This window comes from Mus musculus, chromosome 2, assembly GCF_000001635.26.
Source record: "Mus musculus strain C57BL/6J chromosome 2, GRCm38.p6 C57BL/6J".
Lineage (NCBI taxonomy): Eukaryota > Metazoa > Chordata > Mammalia > Rodentia > Muridae > Mus > Mus musculus.
Window position 1 is genome coordinate 10340724 of NC_000068.7, and position 21659 is coordinate 10362382.

General features: G+C 42.9%; 1 long non-coding RNA gene across 4 annotated transcripts in view; it reads right to left on the reverse strand.

Moving 5' to 3' along the window:
• Positions 1 to 21659, reverse strand: part of Gm13261 — a 37822-nt gene that overhangs the window by 13384 nt on the left and 2779 nt on the right. For all 4 annotated transcript variants that reach the window (XR_001783229.2, XR_865968.1, XR_865967.2 and 1 more), the window contains exons 2-3: positions 4528 to 4662; positions 798 to 1005 (exon numbers count right to left, since the gene is read on the reverse strand). This is a non-coding gene — a long non-coding RNA (predicted gene 13261). The remainder of the gene's footprint in view (positions 1 to 797; positions 1006 to 4527; positions 4663 to 21659) is intronic.

Consider the following 21659-nt stretch of genomic DNA (forward strand, 5'->3'; position numbering starts at 1 on the left):
CTGACCATGTTGACCTTACACTGTTTCTTTATCATTTCCCTTTTCTTGAGGCATATATAATATACTTGTGAGCCAGTTCAATAGCATGTGGTTCTAGTCCACAAGTAAAGAAGTGAACCTGCAATGATATCTTCAGCTATGATGTAATATATAACTCTGAAGCCTGCCACTTTAGTATCCAAATCATGGGTTCTTCCAGGCTCTCATTTTAAGGAATAATGTAAAGAGGCAAGGAAGCCCAGATACTCTGATAAGGTGCCTCCATAGTCCAGTTAAATGCCCCTTCTATTTCTATTGGAAAATTTAACAAGGAGATACAACAAAGTCAGAGTTTAGAGCTAGTGAGATGGCTCAGTGGGAAAAGAAGCCTACTGCCAAGCCGGACGACCTAAGCTCAACACTTAGGAGCCACGTGGTTGGAAGCAGAGAACGGACTCTTGCAAGTTGTCCTCTGAACTCCACACTATGCCTTTTCACATACATTCCTTTCCCCTCACGGGGTTATGTGTACACACACACACACACACACACACACACACTAAGTAAAAGGTACTTTTTAAAAAATGAAGTACAAAAACATGGAATTTTTGAGAGTAGAAATATTTAAAACAAATGCCACATTAAACAATTAAAGTAGGCATAGAGTTTAAAATAACTAACTTTCTATTCTAGGTGATTGGATGAGTTATTTTTAAATTACTTGTCTGCTCCTACCACGGCCACTGTTCTCTTTGCAGTGTGATAAATAAATTTGCTTTCTTTCTATTAAAAACGCATTGTTTTCAAACGTTACTTACTCTGTAGTATGGAGAGTTCCTGAAAGCGACGGTTCTGGTTCTCGCGACAAGACCGGGGAAGCGCTTGGAGGGTAGAGTCCACAGATGCTAGGCGTGCGAACAGTTTGTCCTGCCCCTGGATCCACCTTAGCCTTGGAGTTCACCTCACTTACGGGTCATCTGACTTGTTTGTTGAAGGGAGTATTTGTCTTCTGAATTTTCCCTCAGGCTACGGAAGAAAATAAAGAATCAGACACTTACCCCAGGAAACCTGCGTTGTGGGCGTGCGCTTAGTAGACTCTTGGTTTCACCCGCACGGTCTGTTTCTCAGGGTCTCTACTGAAGCTTCAGTGTTGACGCACGAGGGCTGGGGAGATGACTGAGTAATGAAAGCGTTTGCTGTGCAAGCAGAAGGCCCTGAGTTTTAATAAGTAGAGACGGTGGTGCCCACGTGTAATTCTAGCATTGGGGGTGGAGCTAGGTGGATCCTTGGGGCTCATTGGCTAGCCAACCTTCCAGTCTTCGAGCTCCTGAGTTGCAATATAAGAACCAGTCTCAAAAATAAGAAAGATGGCTCCCGAGGGACAGCACCCGCAGTTGACTGGCATCTGTATGTACCCACATACATAAACACACACATGAAAGTGGGACACAGGAAGGTCCTTTCGATTTCATTTTGCGGATCATGCCATCTGGCGCATCTCCAGATTCATAATTGCGATGCCTACTGGCCATGTTTACTTGCTGGACTTGACTCTCAGGCTCCCGTCTCTGTATGTGCTAAGCTGTTAGCTCTCTCCTTCTTCTCACCTCTCCTCCTCTACCTCACAAATCTCAGGGCTGCAAACCTGAGAGTGTCAAGTGTAGCTGTAGAGCACTGGGTGGGAAGACAGCATCTTAACTTCCAAACTTAGGCTAGTGTTTCCTTTTTCTTTTCTTTCTTTCTTTTTCTTATTTTTGTTGGTTTTTTTGTTTGTTTGTTTGTTTGGTTTTTGTTTTGTTTTTGTTTTTTTGAGGCAGGGTTTCCCTGTATAGCCCTGACTGTCCTGGAACTCACTCTTTTGACTAGACTGTCCTTAAACTCAGAAATCCACCTGCCTCTGCCTGCCATGTGCTGGGATCAAAGGTGTGCGCCACCACTGCCTGCCATTTCCTTTTGAGAAAGCTGAATGAACGAGCTTGTCTCACTGCCGGGCCTGCAGATTTGGGTAGAAAGCACAATCAACTGTGGCCAAATCAAATCTCTGTTCACAGAACACAAAGTTTCACATCGGGAGGCAGGATTGTCTCTAGTGACGTGGCTTTGACCACACCTACTATACCACAGAGCAGAAAGAGAGGTTAATTTGACCCTTAACTAGACAGGGACCAGATCGTATTCAAGCTTACATGTTGCTTCTTACATTGTGACTGTAATTCTTCTCTATGGATCTGCTGGCAGGACTATTGATTAGACACAGGAGGCAGATGGATTGTACCCAGTTGGGGTCATATTTCATACCCCGTTTATAACATATTACTATTTTACACGTTACAGGGTTTCAGTCTGAAGAGTTTTGGTGTGTGTGTTGTTTTTGTTTGTTTGTTTGTTTGTTTTTTGTAGACTCTGGGTAAAAAAAATATTATATGCAGATACCTGGGGGAGAGAATATTTTTGTGATTTTGAATTTGCTTTTAAGTGAAAATACATGTGTGTCTGTGTGTGTGTTGTATATGTGTGCGTTTCAGTGTTGGTACACCTGGGTGCATATGGAGGCCAAAAGTTGGCATCAGGTGCCTTCCCTAACCTCTCTCCATCTTACTAGTTGAAATAAGATCTCTCACAGGATCTGGAGTTCACTGTAGGCTGGCTATCCAAAGGAGTCCCAGGGAGCTGCATGTCTCTGCCTCCTTGGTGCTGGGGTTACAGATGTTTCAATGCCACCTGGCTTTCTGTGTGCATGCTGGGAATCCGAACTCAGCTCCTCGCTGGTGTGGTGACCACTTTACTACCCGAGCCATGTCCCAGCCCTTGCTTTCACTTTTAAGCTACTCATTTCAACCACACTCTGTCTTCTCACTCCCGGAATGGCGCCGACCTTGGACAGGACATTATAGATGGATCTCAGATTTTGTGTAAGTGTTCCAAGAAGCACGGGTGAGCTAGATACAGCACAGGTGATTTCAAAGAAGATCTGACATGGGAATTGCAAGAGGATGTGGTGGGTTGTGTTTGCTGTGGGTTTTTTTCCTCTCCCTTGCAGTCCTTTCACTTTCTGGGGATGCTGCTAAGAGCAGAGACAGTAAACTGCACTGGTAAAATCTGACAGATTACTTCAGAACTGGGGGCAAATAGAGGGAGCCACCCTACAGTCTCCTTTTGACGTTCTATTCTAATTTCATGTTTGTCTCATTTTACAACTCTCCCCATCACCTCCTGCCTCCAAGTTTTTCTATACTTGGAAGGAGTGCTTTTCCAGAAAGCATGGGTTTAGGCGATGTGTTTAGAGAGGTAGCAGAGAGGTCTGAGAGTTGTTAGGGGGTAAAGACAGATCCAGGGTTATATGAACTGTCTCTAAGTTCACTGCAGAAAGTTTGCCTAAAGGGGCTTTGTTGCTTATTTCTGAAGAAGGAGGAGGAGGAGGAAGAGGAAGAAGAAGAGGAGGAGGAGGAGGAGGAGGAGGAGGAGGAGGAGGAGGAGGAGGACAGTTGGAGAGATGGCTCAGTGGTTAAGAGCACTAACTGCTCTTCCAGAGGTCCAGAGTTCAACTAGCAACCACATGGTGTCTCATAACCATCCAATGGAGTCTGATGCCCTCTTCTGGTGTGTTTGAAGACAGCTACAGTGTACTCATATACATAAAATAAATAGATTATTTTTTTTTCGAGACAGGGTTTCTCTGTATAGCCCTGGCTGTCCTGGAACTCACTCTGTAGACCAGGATGGCTTTGCACTTGGAAATCTGCCTGCCTCTGCCTCCCAAATGCTGGGATAAAAGGCGTGCGCCACCACTGCCCAGCAAATAAATAATTCTTAAAAAAGAAGAAGAAAAGAGTTTTGGGTGTATGTCTGTACATATGATCTCTTGCTCTGTGTATCTGTACACATACTCCTCTCTCTCTCTCTCTCTCTCTCTCTCTCTCTGTGTGTGTGTGTGTGTGTGTGTGTGTGTGTGTGTGTGTGAACTTGGTTGTGTACATGCCTCAACAAGGGTGTGGAAGTCAGAGGGACAGCTTTCGGTCTTAGTCCCCACCTTCCATGTTAAAAGAAGAGCTCTTTCTGCTCTAATCTGGGGTCTCAGCTTTGGGGACTTTCCTGTCCATCTCCCATGTTCTTGTAGGAGCCCCTGGTTAGAGAGACTTAGGTTACCGCACTTGACTTTTATGTGGGCTCTGGGGATTTGAATTTTGGTTCAAACTCCTAGCTCTCCGGGCTGCATTATGTAGTAACAGGCAAAGCGTGAGGATTTTCTGAGTCTCGGAATTTTGGTTGCTGACATGAAAACAAGAAACAAACAAACTTAGAATCACAGCACTGTAAAGAATGTCTGGTGTGGCCAGGCAGTGCTGGCGCACGCTTTTAATCCCAGCACTCTGGAGGTAATGAGTTCAAGGCCAACCTGATGTACCAAGCAAGTTCCAGGACAGTTAGAGCTACACAGAAAAACTCTGTCTCAAAAAAAAAAAAAAAACAAAAAACAAAACAAAACAAAACAAAACAAAACAACCAACCAAACAACCAACCAAACAAAAGCCAAAATTAACTTCTCACAGGATGTGTTGCTCCAGTGGCTGTCTCTTTCTCTGGGCTGCAACGGCAGGATTTGAAGAGAAGATCTGTCCATCTGTAAGATTCTTGGGGCCTAAGAAATATGGCATGGTCTAAACAGCTTCCTTCTCAGTCCTCCTGTATGGACAGCAGAGATAGATGGGAACAAATTAACACATAAACTCTTACTTCTTTGGCTATTATTACAGTCCTTGCCAATATTTCAAGCCAGAGGAGAAGAAGGAGGCGTGGGAGGAAGAAGAGGAAGGGAAGGAGGAGGAAGAAGAGGAGGAGGAGGAAGAGGAGGGAGGGGGAAGGAGAGTGGGTAGGGGCAGGGGAAACATTTATGCACACCTGCCAAGCTCTACAAAAACTGTACAGTAGTCATAGAAAATCTCCAAGCAAGAAATTTCCCCATAAGCCATATAATTCGTCAGGGATTTTTTTTTTTAAGAGAAAATACGATCTTTACTTGAACCAGTTGCCATGTCAGATGCCTGCCTTCTTCGCTCAGGTTTATTACCAGGCTAAATACAGTCTGTTTCGATGAAAGCCTTTTACAGCGTATAGTAAAATGGGTTCATTAGTCATTTTCCTCTTATTATATGTCAATTGCTCTCAGTACTGCCGAGAGTGGACGCTAGGCCCCAGTAGCCAGAATGCAATACAGAGTGCAATGATGATGATACTCTAACCCTCTAAAGCACACAGTCCTGCAAATGCTTTCCCCTGATCCCTTAGACTGTGTGTCCTGATCACTAACTCCATTTTATTTTCTTCTGTAAAATAGGGACTTCCCCTCTTCTCTTCCATATTGTATCTCCCTCCCATTCTGCCATGGTCACAGGCCCTATTCAGGTAGCTTAAATAATGTTCCCTACACACAGAGAGGTGGGGGTGGGTGGGTAAGGGAGGAAGGGAGAGTTTATGGATCCAAGTATAATACTGCTAGAAATAACTGGTCAGTCACTAAAAACTTCACTCAGACTGACTTCAGACACTATGTATAGGCACCATTGTTTCTGGATGACTGTCAATGGCTACGTTATAATCTAATCCAAAGAAAGCTGGGTGACAGGCCCACACCATGTTTATTTATTGCATGGGTTATGACCTTTCAACAAATCACTTCCTCCAGGTAGATTACAGCCCCCCTCACTATAACACTGTATCTTGATCCTTTGTTGTAGCACATGAAAGTTAGAATCCTTGGGCTCTAGAAAAGTTGCCTTAGGAAATAAACAACACTGCCTTTGGTAATTAATTTAAGTGAATGTCACTTCATCCATAGGTTAAAATTTTTAAATTTTATTTATAAAAAGCACAGGAGTTTCTCTCTGAAACAGAAAGCTATTTATAAATCACATGGCTCCTGTGGGTTGGTAATACTCATATTCCCATCACAAGTTGAATCCTCATCCCTGAGTAACTCACATAACTTCTTTGTGGTACCACCTCCATGTTGGCTAAATGAGTATATTTCTAGCTAGTTTTCCACATTGTTGAATACCCATAAGGTGCTCACCAAAGGACTGTATTAGAAACTCATAAAAATCAGACTTTATGGCTATACTCACTATTGTATGGCATGTACTTTTTCTGTTTAAATGTATTTTTTTTTGATGCTGGGATTAAATCCTGGGTACCTTACACATGTTATGCGCATGCTCTGCCACTGTGCCACACCCCCAGCCCCATGATGTATGCTTTGATTTACCATCAATATCAGTCCTTGTAACATGATGAAGTCACTCTTGGTGTTAATGTTCCGGGTCCATGTGGGGAAATCAGTGAAGAGAAGTAACTAAGCAACAACTTTCACATCTGCCTGTCTCGCCCATGTCGGGTTTTCCCATTATAACTTGCCTTGTTTAAGAGTCCAAGTTCTGAGAGGGGCACGAGAAGGCTTTGCACCTCCATTTGTTCCCTGTCTTGTTGCTGTGAACAATGACCTGACAAAGGCAAGGTGAGGAGGCAAGGCTTTAATTCAGTCTGTAGTTTTACAATGCCATCCGCTATGGCGGAGAAGTTAAGACAGGCAGAGCATACAGCTGCTGGTCCTGCTCCATCTGTAGTTGGGGAGCAGAGAGGTGACAGCTGGAGCTCAGCATACTCTCTCCTTTGAGTCATTCCATGACTACAGCCCAAAGCATGGTGCCATCCACAGTTAGGGGCTCAGTTTCCCTTCCTCAGTTAATCCAGTCTAGAACCACCTCCCAAGAAGCACGCTTGTCCCCTAGGTGACTCTAGATCTAGATTGGTAGTGAATATTAACCATCACAGTGCGTATGCTCTTCATACTGCTTATGACTCTTAAGCCACCAAAGGCATCCCTTTACCCCAGCCTTGCCCATGAAGGGCAGAACTATTCTATTGAGTCTTTTCATTGCCTGGGGTTATGGGAGAGGCCTATTCACTGGTGAGCTATTTCTTAGTGGTTGAGCGAATAAGAAACTTGGTGTTTGGTTCTAAGAGAAACACTGTCCCATTCTGGGGGATTTATTAGTACTCGAGGTAGTCAAGAGGTAGATTAACAGCAAAAGGCCCTTCCTATGTCACTGCTGTAAATGATCTCATGCAACTGGAAAAAAAAAGGAACAAAAAATATCACTGGGGTCTACCTCAGTCTCCCAAATGAATTTGGCTTTTTTTGTGATAAAAGCTGGGCTTCAGAAAAAATGTGGTCAGGATTTAAAATGATTGAGACACCATTTCCTCAGAAAGTTGGCTTCCTGTTTCAAAAAGTTAACCTAGCTTTGATTTTCATCCTTGAAAAAATTACCATGTGAGAGCCTACTTCTAGAAATGACCACAGATGAGCATCATATCTGCATAGACATCTGGAAGCCTGAAGGTTTCCAGCATCCTCTAGAAACTTCGCCCGTCATTTGAAAGCAATTCAGTTGGGTCTGGTGGATTTTCAGCAGCTCTGAGATCAACTGATGTGTAAAGCAGAAAAGGGAAGAAGAAATAGGAGGAACTGTTGGGAGAGTTGGTCATGTACTGTAGGTGAGACTCCTCCCATTACCTCCATTCATTCTCCTGACCACCTAATCTGCTCACATCCTTCTAGTCTGCCTCGGACCCAGCAGCACACTCTGCTCTGTTCTTGTTTCTCCACCTCCATCCGTCTTTTGAAATCTGCCTGTCCCATGGGTCTCATAAACATGACTGCTTTGTCGGCCCAACCAGATGATACACACTTCTACTGTTTCAAGTTCCATCCCTCAGGCTCATGCGTTAGCCTTACGGCACCTGTGTTGCAGCCAATCTTCTCTTAACCAGAACCTGCAGGGTCCAGTTTGACCTTCTTTGGTTTAATATTCATTCAAGTATATTAATTCGTCTCCTGCCAACTCACTGTTACTTCTCTCTATCCTGCAGTCCCTCCTTTTCACTTCAACATTCAAGCCATTCACTTTCACTATTGTAGGTTTCCATAGAAAACCTAGGGAGCACAAAGGAGAAGCCATGATAGTTCTCTTACTGAGTCTGAACTTGTTTTCCTAGTATGATTATCTCCAGTTGAATCCCTGAAAATGACATGACTCCATTCTTCCTTGTGGGGAGCTGGAATTTGACTCCTAAACTCTTGTATTCTATCAGTTAGCAACTTGATGCACACCTGTGTATGGGAGTCATTCAGAATAAAAAATTCACTCTTAAAACTAGACTCCATTCAACCAGAAACTGGTTAGACCCTTGCTCAAGATGCCCACCTCATCAACTCTCTCTCTGTGTTGTGTTTTACGGTACCAGCAACTTAGCTCATGGGAATGGGATACATTTGTACTGGTGTTGCTATGACTTGCAGTTAGGGGAAAAATGCTTCTATGAACAAATATATAATAAACCCAAAATATACAAATGATTAAGAACTGGAGAGAAAGAATCTGACCTCCAAGGACCCTTAAACTCCAAAGCGAAAGAACTCTAAATCCCTCTACACACTATTCCCATGTCCTCAACCCTCACAACTGTATTCTTGCTTCCAAGTTAATATATCATCCTTAGGTAATTTTTTTACTTCTATTTAACTGGCTTGTCTTCCTGAGAAAATGGGAGTGATCAGGATGGTACTAGCTTAGCCAATAAATGTTAAATGACAGTCTTAACAGAACACTGAGAAACTGGAATGGGTGTGTGTGTGTGTGTGAGTGTGTGTGTGTGTGTGTGTGTGTGTGTGTTCTTGAGGTGGCTAATGTCGTGTCACTGCTGGGTATCTTGAAATTATCCTTTGCTTCGTTGATGGTAGCATTTCCACTTAGATACCCCAAGAAGGGGAATAGGTGGCCATGTATGCTGTAGCCTCCACTCATGTTTGGTCTTGAAAACATCATGAACTTTGTCATCAAGATGAGTATTCCTGTAGCAAAGTCTTTGATGAGGTGTGCTGCTTTGGGTCAATAGCTAAACCCCACTTACTATGTGTCTAGAACCATATAAATGCAGACAACGTCTACCTCCCCAGCTTTGGAGGAGAAAGTAATTAAAGAATGATTATTACACCTTCTAGCCTCCACAAATAGACAAGAACTATGTTGTAGGTTTTCAAGGTGGTTTTGGCTTTCTTCTTTCAAAATTCAATGGAAGAGAGATAAATGAATGTTTACATTCATGCAAATGTAATCACATGCCCAAAGCTCTCTGGAGCCATCCCACAACATCGTGCAGACTGGAGTATAGACATCCATAGGCACCTCACTAGCTCATCAGCAAGGGAATCTTGGAGATGGACCAGTTTTTCTTTGTGATGTCTTAACCAAAGGGGCTCATGGGAAAGAGAGGAATAGATTTTTTTCTTGAGCATTGCAGGGGCATGGAAACAAAACAGAATGGATAGGAAGTCAAAAGAAACTAAAAATAGCCAGATTACAAACCTGTTCGACTTACAGTTCTCAAATTAATGAACCAAAATATTTTTTGGAATTGCTTGCTTCATTTGTGAACGAGAAGAATTATTCATTTGTGAACGAGAAGAATTATTTGTGAATGAGAAGAATTATTTGTAAAACACTTAGGGCCCGTTTCTACTAAAGGAAGACTAAGCTTGCAACACTCCATTTGGCCCTGGTGTTTCCATTCTGGCTGCTGGATGCTTTCAATGGGGAAAGCATTTGTCCTCTCCCCAAACAGACATCTCTGCCTCCTCTAAGTCCCCAGCCCCACCCCCACCCCTGTGCTCCCCTCGCTGAGGGCGCTGGTTTCTCTTTGTTTATGCTAATGTAATAACCTGTCCTCTGGGAATGCCACTAAACATAACCTTAACTAGTCAACAACATAATCAATTATTTTCACTGGTGGGGAACCACTTGTTTACTTAATCTCTGTTTTAAAAACAGTCATTTCTAGAGAGGCATTTAATACCTTAGTTATTTTGACAGCATCAGGAAACTCCATTGTTAATCAGAAGCATGTTAAATCAAACAGACATACATAAAAGCAACAGCCGAGATCTGTCAGCTGGTTTGACTTTTACAGCATAAAGCTGTAAAAACATTTTATAAGAGGGACAGGCCATTTAGGGTCTGGGAAATGCTCATTGAATGACAAAGCTTAGTCCAGATAAGTCCAAAGGCAGAAACACACGTTGAATATCCAAATTCATCTTAATACACTCTTCTTGTAGAAAGAAATTTCATAATGAACAAATTGGTCGAAACAATAAAATGCTGAGTTCTGAATCATGAAGTGTATTGGGTTGATTTATTTTGACAGGTGCCATTTAGTTTTAATGATTCAAATAACACTTTCTAGGATCCTAAAAGAGTCTGCCGCAGGTGATTTATGTGCGCAGTAATAAAATCTTGGCCGTATGAATTTTATTGTGTCTTAATGGTTAAATCGTCATTAAGGAGTTGTTTTTTAGGTGTGTATATTGGGGAAATGGTACAATGTCTGCCTCCTCTACCCAAAGGTTAGAAGTTTTTAAAATGACATTTATTTATTGTGTGTGTATGCATATGTGTCATGGTACATGTGCAGAAGTCAGAGGAGAACTCATTAGAGTCAGCTGGGCTTCTGCCATGTTCAGCAAGTTTGTCATCCTTTCTTGTTGAGTCATCTCACTGACCCCGATTTGAGATTTTTTTTTAAAATTACATCACTTATTTCAGTTTCATTTTGAATAGGGAGCACTGAGAATTTACTCAATGTGCAATTATCCAAGGACTGGTGCCTTTTTTTTTTTTTTTTTTTTTTTTTTGGTGTGACTGTCAGCCACAGAGCTTTCTTACATCAGCTGTTTCCCCAAACTGAAACATAAAGACAATTAACATCTGGAAGGATCACCTTCTAAAAGAACTCTTCTTGAGAGACAATGTTATACCTTGTGAGATAGAAGAACAGATTTCAAATACTATAGAAGATACTGAAAATTTTGAAAAAAAATAGCAAAGGGATATAATTATCTCCAGAAAGACACATATCACTAGATAGACTGTAGGGTAGTGATTTTAAAAAGTAGTAATGGCCGGGTGTGGTGGGGCACGCCTTTAATCCCAGCACTCAGGAGGCAGAGGCAGGCGGATTTCTGAGTTCGAGGCCAGCCTGGTCTACAAAGTGAGTTCCAGGACAGCCAGGGCTATACAGAGAAACCCTGTCTTGAAAAACCAAAAAAAAAAAAAAGACTTTTGTAGATCTAAGTATATTGGCATTTTAACTATGATTAATGTAACAGAGAAACCCTGTCTTGAAAAATCAAATCAAATCAATCAATCAATCAATCAAAAAGTAGTAAAAAGACAGTGGATGAAGCTGTGAGGGGTTATGGGCTGCCTATTTGGTTTTGATTGTTCGATTGAGAAGAAAGCCTCAATTGAGGAATTGCCTAGATCCTGTTGGTTCATGGGCATGCCTGTGGCAGACTGCCTTGATTATTAATTGATGCTGGAGGGTCTAGCCTACTGTGGGCAGTACCACCATTGTGAGACAGGGGTCCCTGGATTGTGTCAGAGAGACAGTTTTGTTTGTTGTTGTTTTGTTTTGTTTTTAAAGATTTCTTTATCTGTTTTATGTATATGAGTACACTGTAGTTGTCTTCAGACACACCAGAAGAGGGCATCAGATCCCGTTACAGATGTTTGTGAACCATATAGTTGCTGGGAATTGAACTCACGACCTATGGAAGAATAGTCCGTGCTCTTAACCACTGAGCCATCATCTCTCCTGTCCCAGAGAGACACAGTTAAGCATGAGTCCGTGAGTCAGGCAGAGAGCAAACCAGCAAGCAACAGTCCTCCACAGGCTCTGCTTCGAGTTTCTGCTTAAGTTCTTAGCCTGAGTTCCCTGGGTGGTGTACTGTGACCTGGAAGTGTAAGCCAAATGAACCTCTTCTCCCCTAAGTTGCTCTCATTCACAGTATTTAGCACAGCAATGTAAAGCAAACCAGGATGGAGCCTTGGCCATCAGCAGAGCCCCATATTGGAATACTCCAAATCAAATACGATCCTGAAAACCAAGTAAGAGTAGCTCTTGGTAAGTTGATGCCTAGATTGCAAGGACCCTGGCAATCACTACTACTTTTGGGAACACTCACATTGTCTCCTTGCCTCTGATGCCCCTTCTACGTATCATTCTTGATGCTAACTTGATTCTCAATTCAGAGTACACTGTTCTAACCACCCTTATATGTCCATGAATTCCTTTCTCTATCAACTGCCCTATCTCTGGTTAGCAGAGAAGCACTCCACCTGCTTCATCTACAGGAAAACTTCGATTTCCATGGAACTTCTGCCCCTTTCCATCAGTTGTGTTTGGTTAAGTCTTGCTCACAAAATGACGTGGCATTTTTAGAAACCCACATTCTTACAACCCACTTAGTGAAGAAAGCATCTAACTTCCTGAAGGTATTGGGCAATACTGTGCTTCATGCTACACAAGAACAAATAACCAAAGCCAGGCAATTGAGTTGGTCTGTTCTTCATCTCTGTGATACGATGTCTGACAGAAAAGCCTTAGTGTTTTGAGGGCTCTATTGAGGTCCATTAAGAAAAATCTATTTCCTTCTGGTCAAAAGAATAGATGGAGATAGGGCATTCTGATCTGCCTAAGGACTGGAACTACTACTGTCTTCTCTCTTAAAAGCTACTTTCTCTGGGCCTACAGACCACCTCACTAGGAAAGCTGATTCATCTAAAGCCACACTAAAGAGGAATAATTATGCCCTTAATTACATAATGCTTTTCCTTCTAAGACACCCTTCCCTTGGTGCAGTGGATTAGGAAGCTGATGTCAGGCAGTCATGTCTGCCTGCCTCTCTGGGCCCTGACTTACAGGAGACTCTTTTTCCTTTTGCTCCTTCTCCACTGTCTTCTTTTGGTGACTTCCCAAAGCTCCAGGGGGTTTCTCTGGCACTTTGAGCTTTCTCATTCTCTTTTTGAAAGCTATTCTGCTTTTATCATGCAACTGCTTGCTGCCCTCCATTGAGGAGTGAGCAAACCTAAGCTGGACTCCCTCCTGGGGGCAGCTCTTTTGAGTTACTGTTATCATGCCTTATGTTTTTCTTGTCAACCCTAGTAAAAACATCCTTGAACTTTTTCTGAATCTGTTTTATTTTTTTATATAAAAATCATGTTTTTCACGTATGTGACTGTTTCGCCTGAATGCACGTATGTGCACCCCGTGTACCTTGTATGGGGCCTGCAGAGGCCAGAAGAAAGGTGTCAGATTCCCAGCACCTTGGTTACAATGTGTGGGTGTTGGGAACTGAAAGAGTTCCGCACTCCTCGGTGAGTGCTCTTAACTGCAGAGCTAACTTTCAAGCCCCCCTCCACCCAGGTTGTTTTTAAATCCTTTCATTAGAAATTTAAAACTCACACTCAGCTCAGCAGGTAAACACTGACAGAGTAATCAGTGGGAGAATGAGAAGGAAAGCTTCAAAAACACTTTTGCATCTTTTGCACCGCAGGAGTCCTGTAAGAAAGAGACTCATGCTGGGAGTGGTGGCGCAGGCAAGCCTTTAATCCCAGCACTTGGGAGGCAGAGGCAGGCAGATTTCTGAGTTTGAGGCCAGTCTGGTCTCAGAGTGAGTTCCAGGACAGTCAGGGCTACACAGAGAAACCCTGTCTTAAAAAAAAGGAGAGAGAGAGAGAAAGAGAGAGAGAGAGAGAGAGAGAGAGAGAGAGAGAGAGAGAGAGAGAGAGACTCATCACTCATCCGTTGGAAAGTTAAGATTCTCCAGTGAAATCCTCATATAAATTCAGGCTATTGGAATTAGGTGTTATCTATAGATGCTGTTCTCTTCAAACTCTTCCTTCATTTAAATGAATAAATGCCTCAGTTTTTAATTCCGCTGTTGTACTCTTTAACTGCCCTTTGGTATTCAGAAGTGATTCCCACTTTTAACCTGTTTCTAAATACTAATTAATCATGAGCCCCTCCCAAGACTTTTAAAATAGAGGTCAGAAAAGTTGTTAGAATCTGTGGTTGCTACACTTTCCCTAAAGATTCAAACATAAATGCTTTTTCCCTCCAAAAGTAAAACGGAAAAAAAAAAAACAAAAAAAAAACCAAACCTCCTAATAAATACCTGGCTGATTTGAAAGTGGAAAAAAATCAATTGAGAAATTAAAATGATGGATAATCACACCGTGGAGCTAAGATATTACATTAACATTCATATTTTTAGAAGAGGATTACATTTTAAATATGGCAATAATTATCATATCATAGAGAAGACAGCCTATATTTTTTTTATTGAGGCTGCACCTGAGGACTTCAGGGGAGGGAAGCCCTGACACTGGGACAACTGTCCCCAGTGAGGGACTGTACGTGTTGCCCAAGAAAGACTACGTGTTTTTAGGGGTCAGAACATTCAGCTGCTTACATGGAAACTAAAATAACATCCATCCCAGCAGTACAACCACAGAGCAAACACCTTCAGCTGCCAGTGTCCAGCTCATAGTCTGAAACAGTAACATACGGGTCCATCCCTAGTCTTCCGCTTAGATTTTGTATTATTATCTGTATTGAAAAGATGTACTTTTTACAAATTTTAACAAACCTGTATGTTTGGTTCTTTCAAAACACTAGGTTTTATTCCCACCTATAAAACAGAGGGATTGAGGTGGAACGCGGATTCTCACGCTCTCGTTTGCATATGTGTGCGCCACCCTGGGATCTTGTTAATGCTGCAGGTCTGAGTTCAGGAGGTCCGTGAGGTCAGCTTTCCCACTCTGCTCTAAAGTGAAGCTTGTGGTACTGAAGTGAGGCCTGCATTTGGGGCAATGGCGGGTTGTGTGTTTCCTTTTATTTCTGTAAGGAACTTCTTCAGAGGCCCCAACAACTCCTGTTCCCATTATGCACTGCCTAAGTTGTTCAAGGAGCTTAGAGCGTCACTTCTCATCATGCCTTCCCTGTTCTCCCCAGAAAAGGTTCGGCTTGGGCTCTGTTTTTAAAAACTTCTTTATAGTGAGTGGACCTTCGGGCGAACAGATAGACGCCACTGTCAAGTTTTCATAAAAGCCACAGGCTTGGAAAGGGATTAATTCTGAACCAGTGAGATAGGTCAGTGGGTAACGAAATTTGTCATACAAGCCTGGCAGTGTGAGCTTGATCCCTGGAATTCACGTAAGGGCAGAAGGAAAGGAAGTCCCTCCACGAGCTTATCCTCTGCCCTGTGTGTGCGTGATACTCCCTGGCCCCTCGCCCTCCACGCATCACGCACACAGAGATAACGAGTGGAAAGAAATAAAAGAAAGGACTGAAGGAACAAACACATAAAAATATATAATATTCACTTTAGGTGAAGATCAGACTCAGGCTTTTTTTTTTCAGCTTTCTCTCCAGCCACAGTTCTTGTGATGTGCTGTCTGTCTGTCTGTCTGTCTGTCTGTCTGTCTCTCTCTCTCTCTGTGTATTCATGTGTACATGTTTGTGGGATGCCAAGAGACAACCTTAGATATAATTCCTCACAAACTCTTTAAAAAAAACTTTAAAATTCATTACATTTTTTAGAGATGGAGTCTCCCTCTCTCCCCCAAGATGCAAAGAAGCAGGCTATTTGGCTGGGATAACAATTAAACAAATATCACACACACACACACACACACACACACACAGAGAGAGAGAGAGAGATATGCGTGAGTGTGTGTGTGTATCATAGGTCCTAGGGATTAAACTCAGGACCTTATGACTGCAACACAGGCGTTTTACTGACCGAGGCATCTCCTCAGTCTCCCTGTGATGCTTTTTAATTGTCTTAAATATTTTGTGAACACTCTACTAATGAGAAATATTCACTGTATTTCCTTCCAGCATCCTGCACCGCTAGATGGCCAGAGAAAAGGCTGAGATGAGGCACTTTAAACTCATCAGGAGATGTCAAGATAACTCAAGTACACAGCCTCGGCAACAGAGTAAAGTGCTACATTTGTTCCTACTTATCCGTCCCATGGTACTCAAGTTCAAATCCCAGAGTAAGGGACGCGCAAGCCTCCTGAGCAGGCACACCCCCTAGTCTTCAAGTTTCTTGTCTGTCGGAGTTCTGGTCTCCTTGACTGTCAAGGAGATTGAGTGGCATCATTGCAGTCAACTGTTGAGACACCTGGCACACAGTGAGTGGGTAGCATGCGGGGACCTGCTTACACTGCTGTGCAAGTGACAACTTCTGGATTTCATTTCAGACTGCGTATGCATTTGTTTATATAGGGAACATACCCATAATCTCTACTTGCTGCATATAAAGTACATTTTGCAGCCATAACCCCTGACATCAATAAAACCTTACCCTTTACAAAGTCTTGATAACTTATACATATTAGAAATTAAAAAAAAATGTAGAGCCTGCAGACACTATGGAGAACACAAGATTGTGTTGTTATCAGTGTGGTATCAAAAATATATTGTCTAGGGCTGGGGATATAGCTCTGTGGTAGACTGCTTCTCAGGATATTCATGGCCCTAAGTTTGATCCTCAGCTTTGAAGAGGAAAGGGAGGGGGAGAAAGAGAAAGAGGAGTTGGAGGAGGACACTATAGCCTAGTAGCATATGCCTGTAATTCCAGCACTTAGAAATTAGAGTCAAGAGAATAAGGGGGAAGTTCAAGGCCAGGCTGAGGGGAGAAAGGACATCTTCTCATATAAATAAGTGTGTGGCACAGCGGTTAAGAGCACCGACTGCTCTTCCAGAGGTCCTGAGTTCAATTCCCAGCAGTCACATGGTGGCTCACAACCATCTGTAATGAGATCTGATTACTGAGGGCTTCTAGTGTGTCTGAAGACAGCTATGTACTCACATTAAAGAAAGAAAGAAAGAAAGAAAGAAAGAAAGAAAGGAAGGAAGGAAGGAAGGAAGAAAGAAAGAGAGAGAGGGAGAGAAAGAAAGAGAGCTTTTAAAAATAAGTGTGTGCTTACTACATGGCTCACATCTGTAATCCCAGCACTCAGCAGGTAGAGACTGGAGGATCATGAGTTTGAGGCTAGCCTGGGCTACATACCAAATTCCAGTCTAGGATACCTAGGTAGTGCCTGTCTCAAACAGACAGACAGACATGTGATGAATGGACGGAATTTAATAAGGAGACACTATTTTTGTTTGTTTGTTTTCAAGACAGAGTTTCTCTGTGTAACCCTGGCTGTCCTGGAACTCACTTTGTAAACCAGGCTGGCGTTGAACGCAGAAATCCACCTGCCTCTGCCTCCCAAGTGCTAGGATTAAAGGTGTGCGCCACCAGCTTAATTAGACACTGTTAATCATCATAGAATTGATAACAAATAGATATTTTCCCCTACTGTATGGTAAAACAAATAAGAAAATTCAAGTCAGGGAATTACTGCTTTTGTTCTTTCATTTTCTTTAACTTCTAAAGACTGAATTTAATCTTGCAAAAATTATTCTTTTCAAAGTGGCCTAGTGTTATTGTTCTTCTGATTACAAAAGTAAGGTAGAAAGGCAGAGCCTACCTCAGGGAGATCAGGGAACACAGGACTGTCATTAAGAAGGGAGCAATAGTCACCTTCTGGAATAGATCTTGGAAGAAGGTCACCTTTACTGTCGTTGATTTTATTCTCTTGTCTCATTTACATTTTGAATGTGTGCAAATAACTGAATTAAGTACTCCACATACAAGGTATATCTTATATATTACATAGTAGATAGAGTTAACGTATAAAGGATAGACAGTAAACATTTTCATTTTACTATCATTCAATTATTATTATCATCATGTTTCCAATTTCTGTGAGAAGCTTCAACTCCAGGCAGAAGTGTAATTTTTAAAACCTGAGATCATAGTATACATGCTATTTAAATATATCCTCCTCCTCCTCCTCTTCCCCCCTCCTTCTTCTTCTTTTTTGGTTTTTCGAGACAGGGTTTCTCTGTGTAGCCCTGGCTGTCCTGGAACTCACTCTGTAGACCGGGCTGGCCTCGAACTCAGAAATCTGCCCGCCTGCCTCTGCCTCCCAAGTGCTGGGATTAAAGGCCGAGAACCATAGTTGTTAATGCCTGTTTTGGTCTTTGCATGTACCTCATTGATTCAGTCAGCTCTCTTGAGATGAGCATTTTCAAGAGTTGTGTGATAAATACATGTGTGCTTCCGGCATTGTTTCTTTTCTTAGACTAGCTTCCTAGAAGGCCGACTGACAGGCAGTTATACATGTAGGGCTGAGACTTGCTGGGCCCACATAATGACTTAGGTAAAGATGCCTGATTTCTGCTAAGCCTGGCAGCCTGAGTCCAATCTCTGACTCCTACATGGAAGAAGGTGAGGGAGGGCTCAGGGGATGGCGGGTGAGAATAAACCTGCAAGCTGTTCTCTGCCCTTCACTTGCACATCTTGGCATGCACATGCCCACACATACATGCCTGCACATACCCTAAATAAATAAATTCAGTTAAACAGCTTTTTTAAAAAAAGTATGGTTTTGTATGTATTTCTGTTTTCTCTCTCAATCTCTCAATCTCAATCTCTCTCTCTCTCTCTCTCTCTCTCTCTCTCTCTCTCTCTCTCTCTCTCTCTCCTTCAAGAGACAGGGTTTCTTTGTGTAACAGTCCTAGTTGTCTTGGAACTCAGTCTGTACACCAGGCTGGTCTCAGGGTTACAGAGATTCACACCCCTCTGCCTCCCGAGTGCTGGAATCAAACGCACGCACGCACCACCACCACCACCCTGCTTAATGCTGAGATTTAAACTGATAGCAGGAGTAAAGAATTGCTGAGTTCGAGCTGGGCGTGGTGGCACATGCCTTTAATCCCAGCACTCGGGAGGCAGAGGCAGGCAGATTTCTGTGTTCGAGGCCAGCCTGGTCTACAAAGTGAGTTCCAGAACAGCCAGAGTTACACAGAAAAACCCTGTCTTGAAAAACTAAAAATTTCTGAGTTGTCTATTCAGCAATTCTTCCAAAATAAAAGAGACGCTTTGTGATTCAAAGACAGAGTAGAAGAAATTCACCTGCTCTTCTTCCCATGGACAGAGTGTGCCTGTGTGCCAGGCAGGAAAATGCTAGGGGCAGCGTAGGATACTGGACATCCTCGGTTGGATTTGCTTTTGTTCCTCTGCTTTCCAAAAGGAAAGCCCAGGTTTAATCTTTGAAGCAGTTTAGAGTTATCTTTGCTTACAGTCTCAGGATGAATTCTTGGGACTGGAGTTACTGTTAACTTAATGACAAAAGGTAGAATTTGCAGGGGATCAAGACAGCCCTTGTAACCGCTCAGTCTTGACAAGCATCAAGCCAAGTAGGGGAGAGAAATGGACAGGTAGATGTACACAAGTTTGGTCTTTTCCCCTCTTTTTTCAACTGGAGGATATTTAAACTGAAAGCAGTAACTCATTTGTCCAAGATGGAAGCAGAATGTGAAACTGAAACCAAACTGTGGTTTGGGACTATTTGTACCACATCAAGCAGGTCCAAGTGTCTGACAGGGAAGAGTTTCTAAAGACTAAAGCTGGCAGAGCTAGCCTTTCCTCTGCTACTTTTATTAATGTACTTAGGAGATCAGTGGTGGGCCAGTCAGTGCTCCTGTCTCTCCCCTACTTACGCTCACCTACAAAGTGAAAGGAGCAGAGTTTTTCTAGGACAGGGATGAGATCTTTACATCTGAACTGAATGGGAGACAGGGTTCTTGCTCTTTCAGTCTGTGAGTGGCCTAAGTGCCTGCTGTTGCAGCGCTCTGGCCTCTAACTCAGCCAGTGGAGCCCAGGGAAGATCTGAGTTAGCATCCATCTCTTCTCCACTAACCCCTGCTGCTTCTGGCAGTCCTAATGGAGAGGGTAGCCTCTTGTAGATCTGCTCTCTACAAGTGACAGCCACTAAGTGCAGCATTATATTCTGGGAGGTAACAGATGCAAGCATGAGGACTGCCTTCAGAATAACTGGAAATCTGCTAGAGAGAGAGGGAGGGAAAGAGGGAAGGAGGAAGACTGAGGGAGGGAAGGGGAGAGGAGATGTGGGGAAGGGATGGAGGGGAGAGAGGCTAAGAGGGTGAGAAAGAGAGGGGGGAGAGAAAGGGAGAAAGAGGGAGGGACAGAGGGAGGGAGGGAAGGGAGGGGAGGGAGGAAGGAAGGAAGGGAAAAAGGAAAGAAAGTAGGATTGCGAACACAAAGACGTTTAAAGACTTTTTTGGAACTATGGAAGCTTCCAGAAACAACAAAAAAGAGCAATTTGAAACTTTTTAAAGGAAAGAAATAAGTGTGCTTTTTTCTTTACAAGTCCAATGGTTCGTTTTCCATGGCACTTGTGTTCAGCCCTGCTGAACTTGAAGTCACAGCTGTCAACGTGAATACCAGATGACCAGAGGGTCGTTGAGCTTAGATGTGATCCTGCTTCATGCACAGAGCAGATCCTCAGTCTGTACAACTGATGTGAAATGTGTTCACCCTGGTTGTGCTTGGGACACTTTTTTTTTTTTTTTTTTTTGGATTTTTTGAGGCAGGGTTTCTCTGTGTAGCCCTGGCTGTCCTGGAACTCACTTTCTAGACCAGGTTGGCCTCGAACTCAGAAATCTGCCTGCCTCTGCCTCCCGAGTGCTGGGATTAAAGGGGTGCACCACCACGCCCGGTTTCTTGGGACACTTTTATTTGCAAAGTATTTATTAAGCACCTGTCAGCTGTGTACTAGGGATGTGTGTGAGGTGCAGGGACGGTGTACATCAGTCGTGTTCTAAGAGATGAGGATTCAGCTATAAAGGTGACGAACTTTCTACTCTCTTGGTGTGATCAGAGCCCGTAAGAAATAGCAGTGCAGAACTAATGACGGCTAAGTACTTCGAGGGAGAGCAGTGCATTGTGGGGCTCTGGAGGACACAGTATTTTACAATGCATGATCCAAGAGCAACACACTTGAGAGAAATAAAGGAAGAAATATGCTGGGATATATAGATAGATAGATAGATAGATAGATAGATAGATAGATAGATAGATAGATAGATAGGAAGGAAGGAAGGAAGGAAGGAAGGAAGAAAGAAAGAAAGAAAGAAAGAAAGAAAGAAAGAAAGAAAGAAAGAAAGAAAGAAACTGAGCAAGGGTGTTTCCGACAAAGATGGCAGGAGATGCAGAAGCCCTGAGACAGGGATATACTCTAGCTGACACACAAGGTTACGATGAGAGTGCTCAACACCTAAGGGCCATGCACTCTTGCTTCTGCAAAGAGAGAAGGCAAAAGAGTAGGACTACTAATACTGCTCTGTTTATTTGTTCCTTGATTGTATCCTTCATTAGTCAATTTTAATTATCAACTTGACACAACCTAGATTCTCTTGCTCAGTGAAAAACGCTCTAGATCAGGTTGGCCAGTGGATGTGTCTATGGGGAATTCTCTTCGCTACCTTAATTATGTGAGAAGACAGCCTGAAAAGGCAGCTGTATGACCTGGGCTTGGGACCCCGAACTGTGTGAACGAATGCGCTGAACACTAAGCATGCACGCGTTATTCTCAGTCTATTCTCTGCTCTCCGTTGTGGTTGTGAGATGATTAGCGGTCACAAAATCCTGCCTTGGTGACTTTCCACAGGAATGCGCTATGAACTGGGATGCTAAGCTAAAAGAAGCCCTTCCTCCAGCTAGCTGCTTTTTATCGGGGTATTTTATCACAGCGGTAGAAATGAAATTAGGATACACCTCAAGTAAGTGATGTGAACATATACCCAGGTGGCTTTCTCCCATGAGCAATTACAAGTTTCTTTCCCAATGTTGCAGC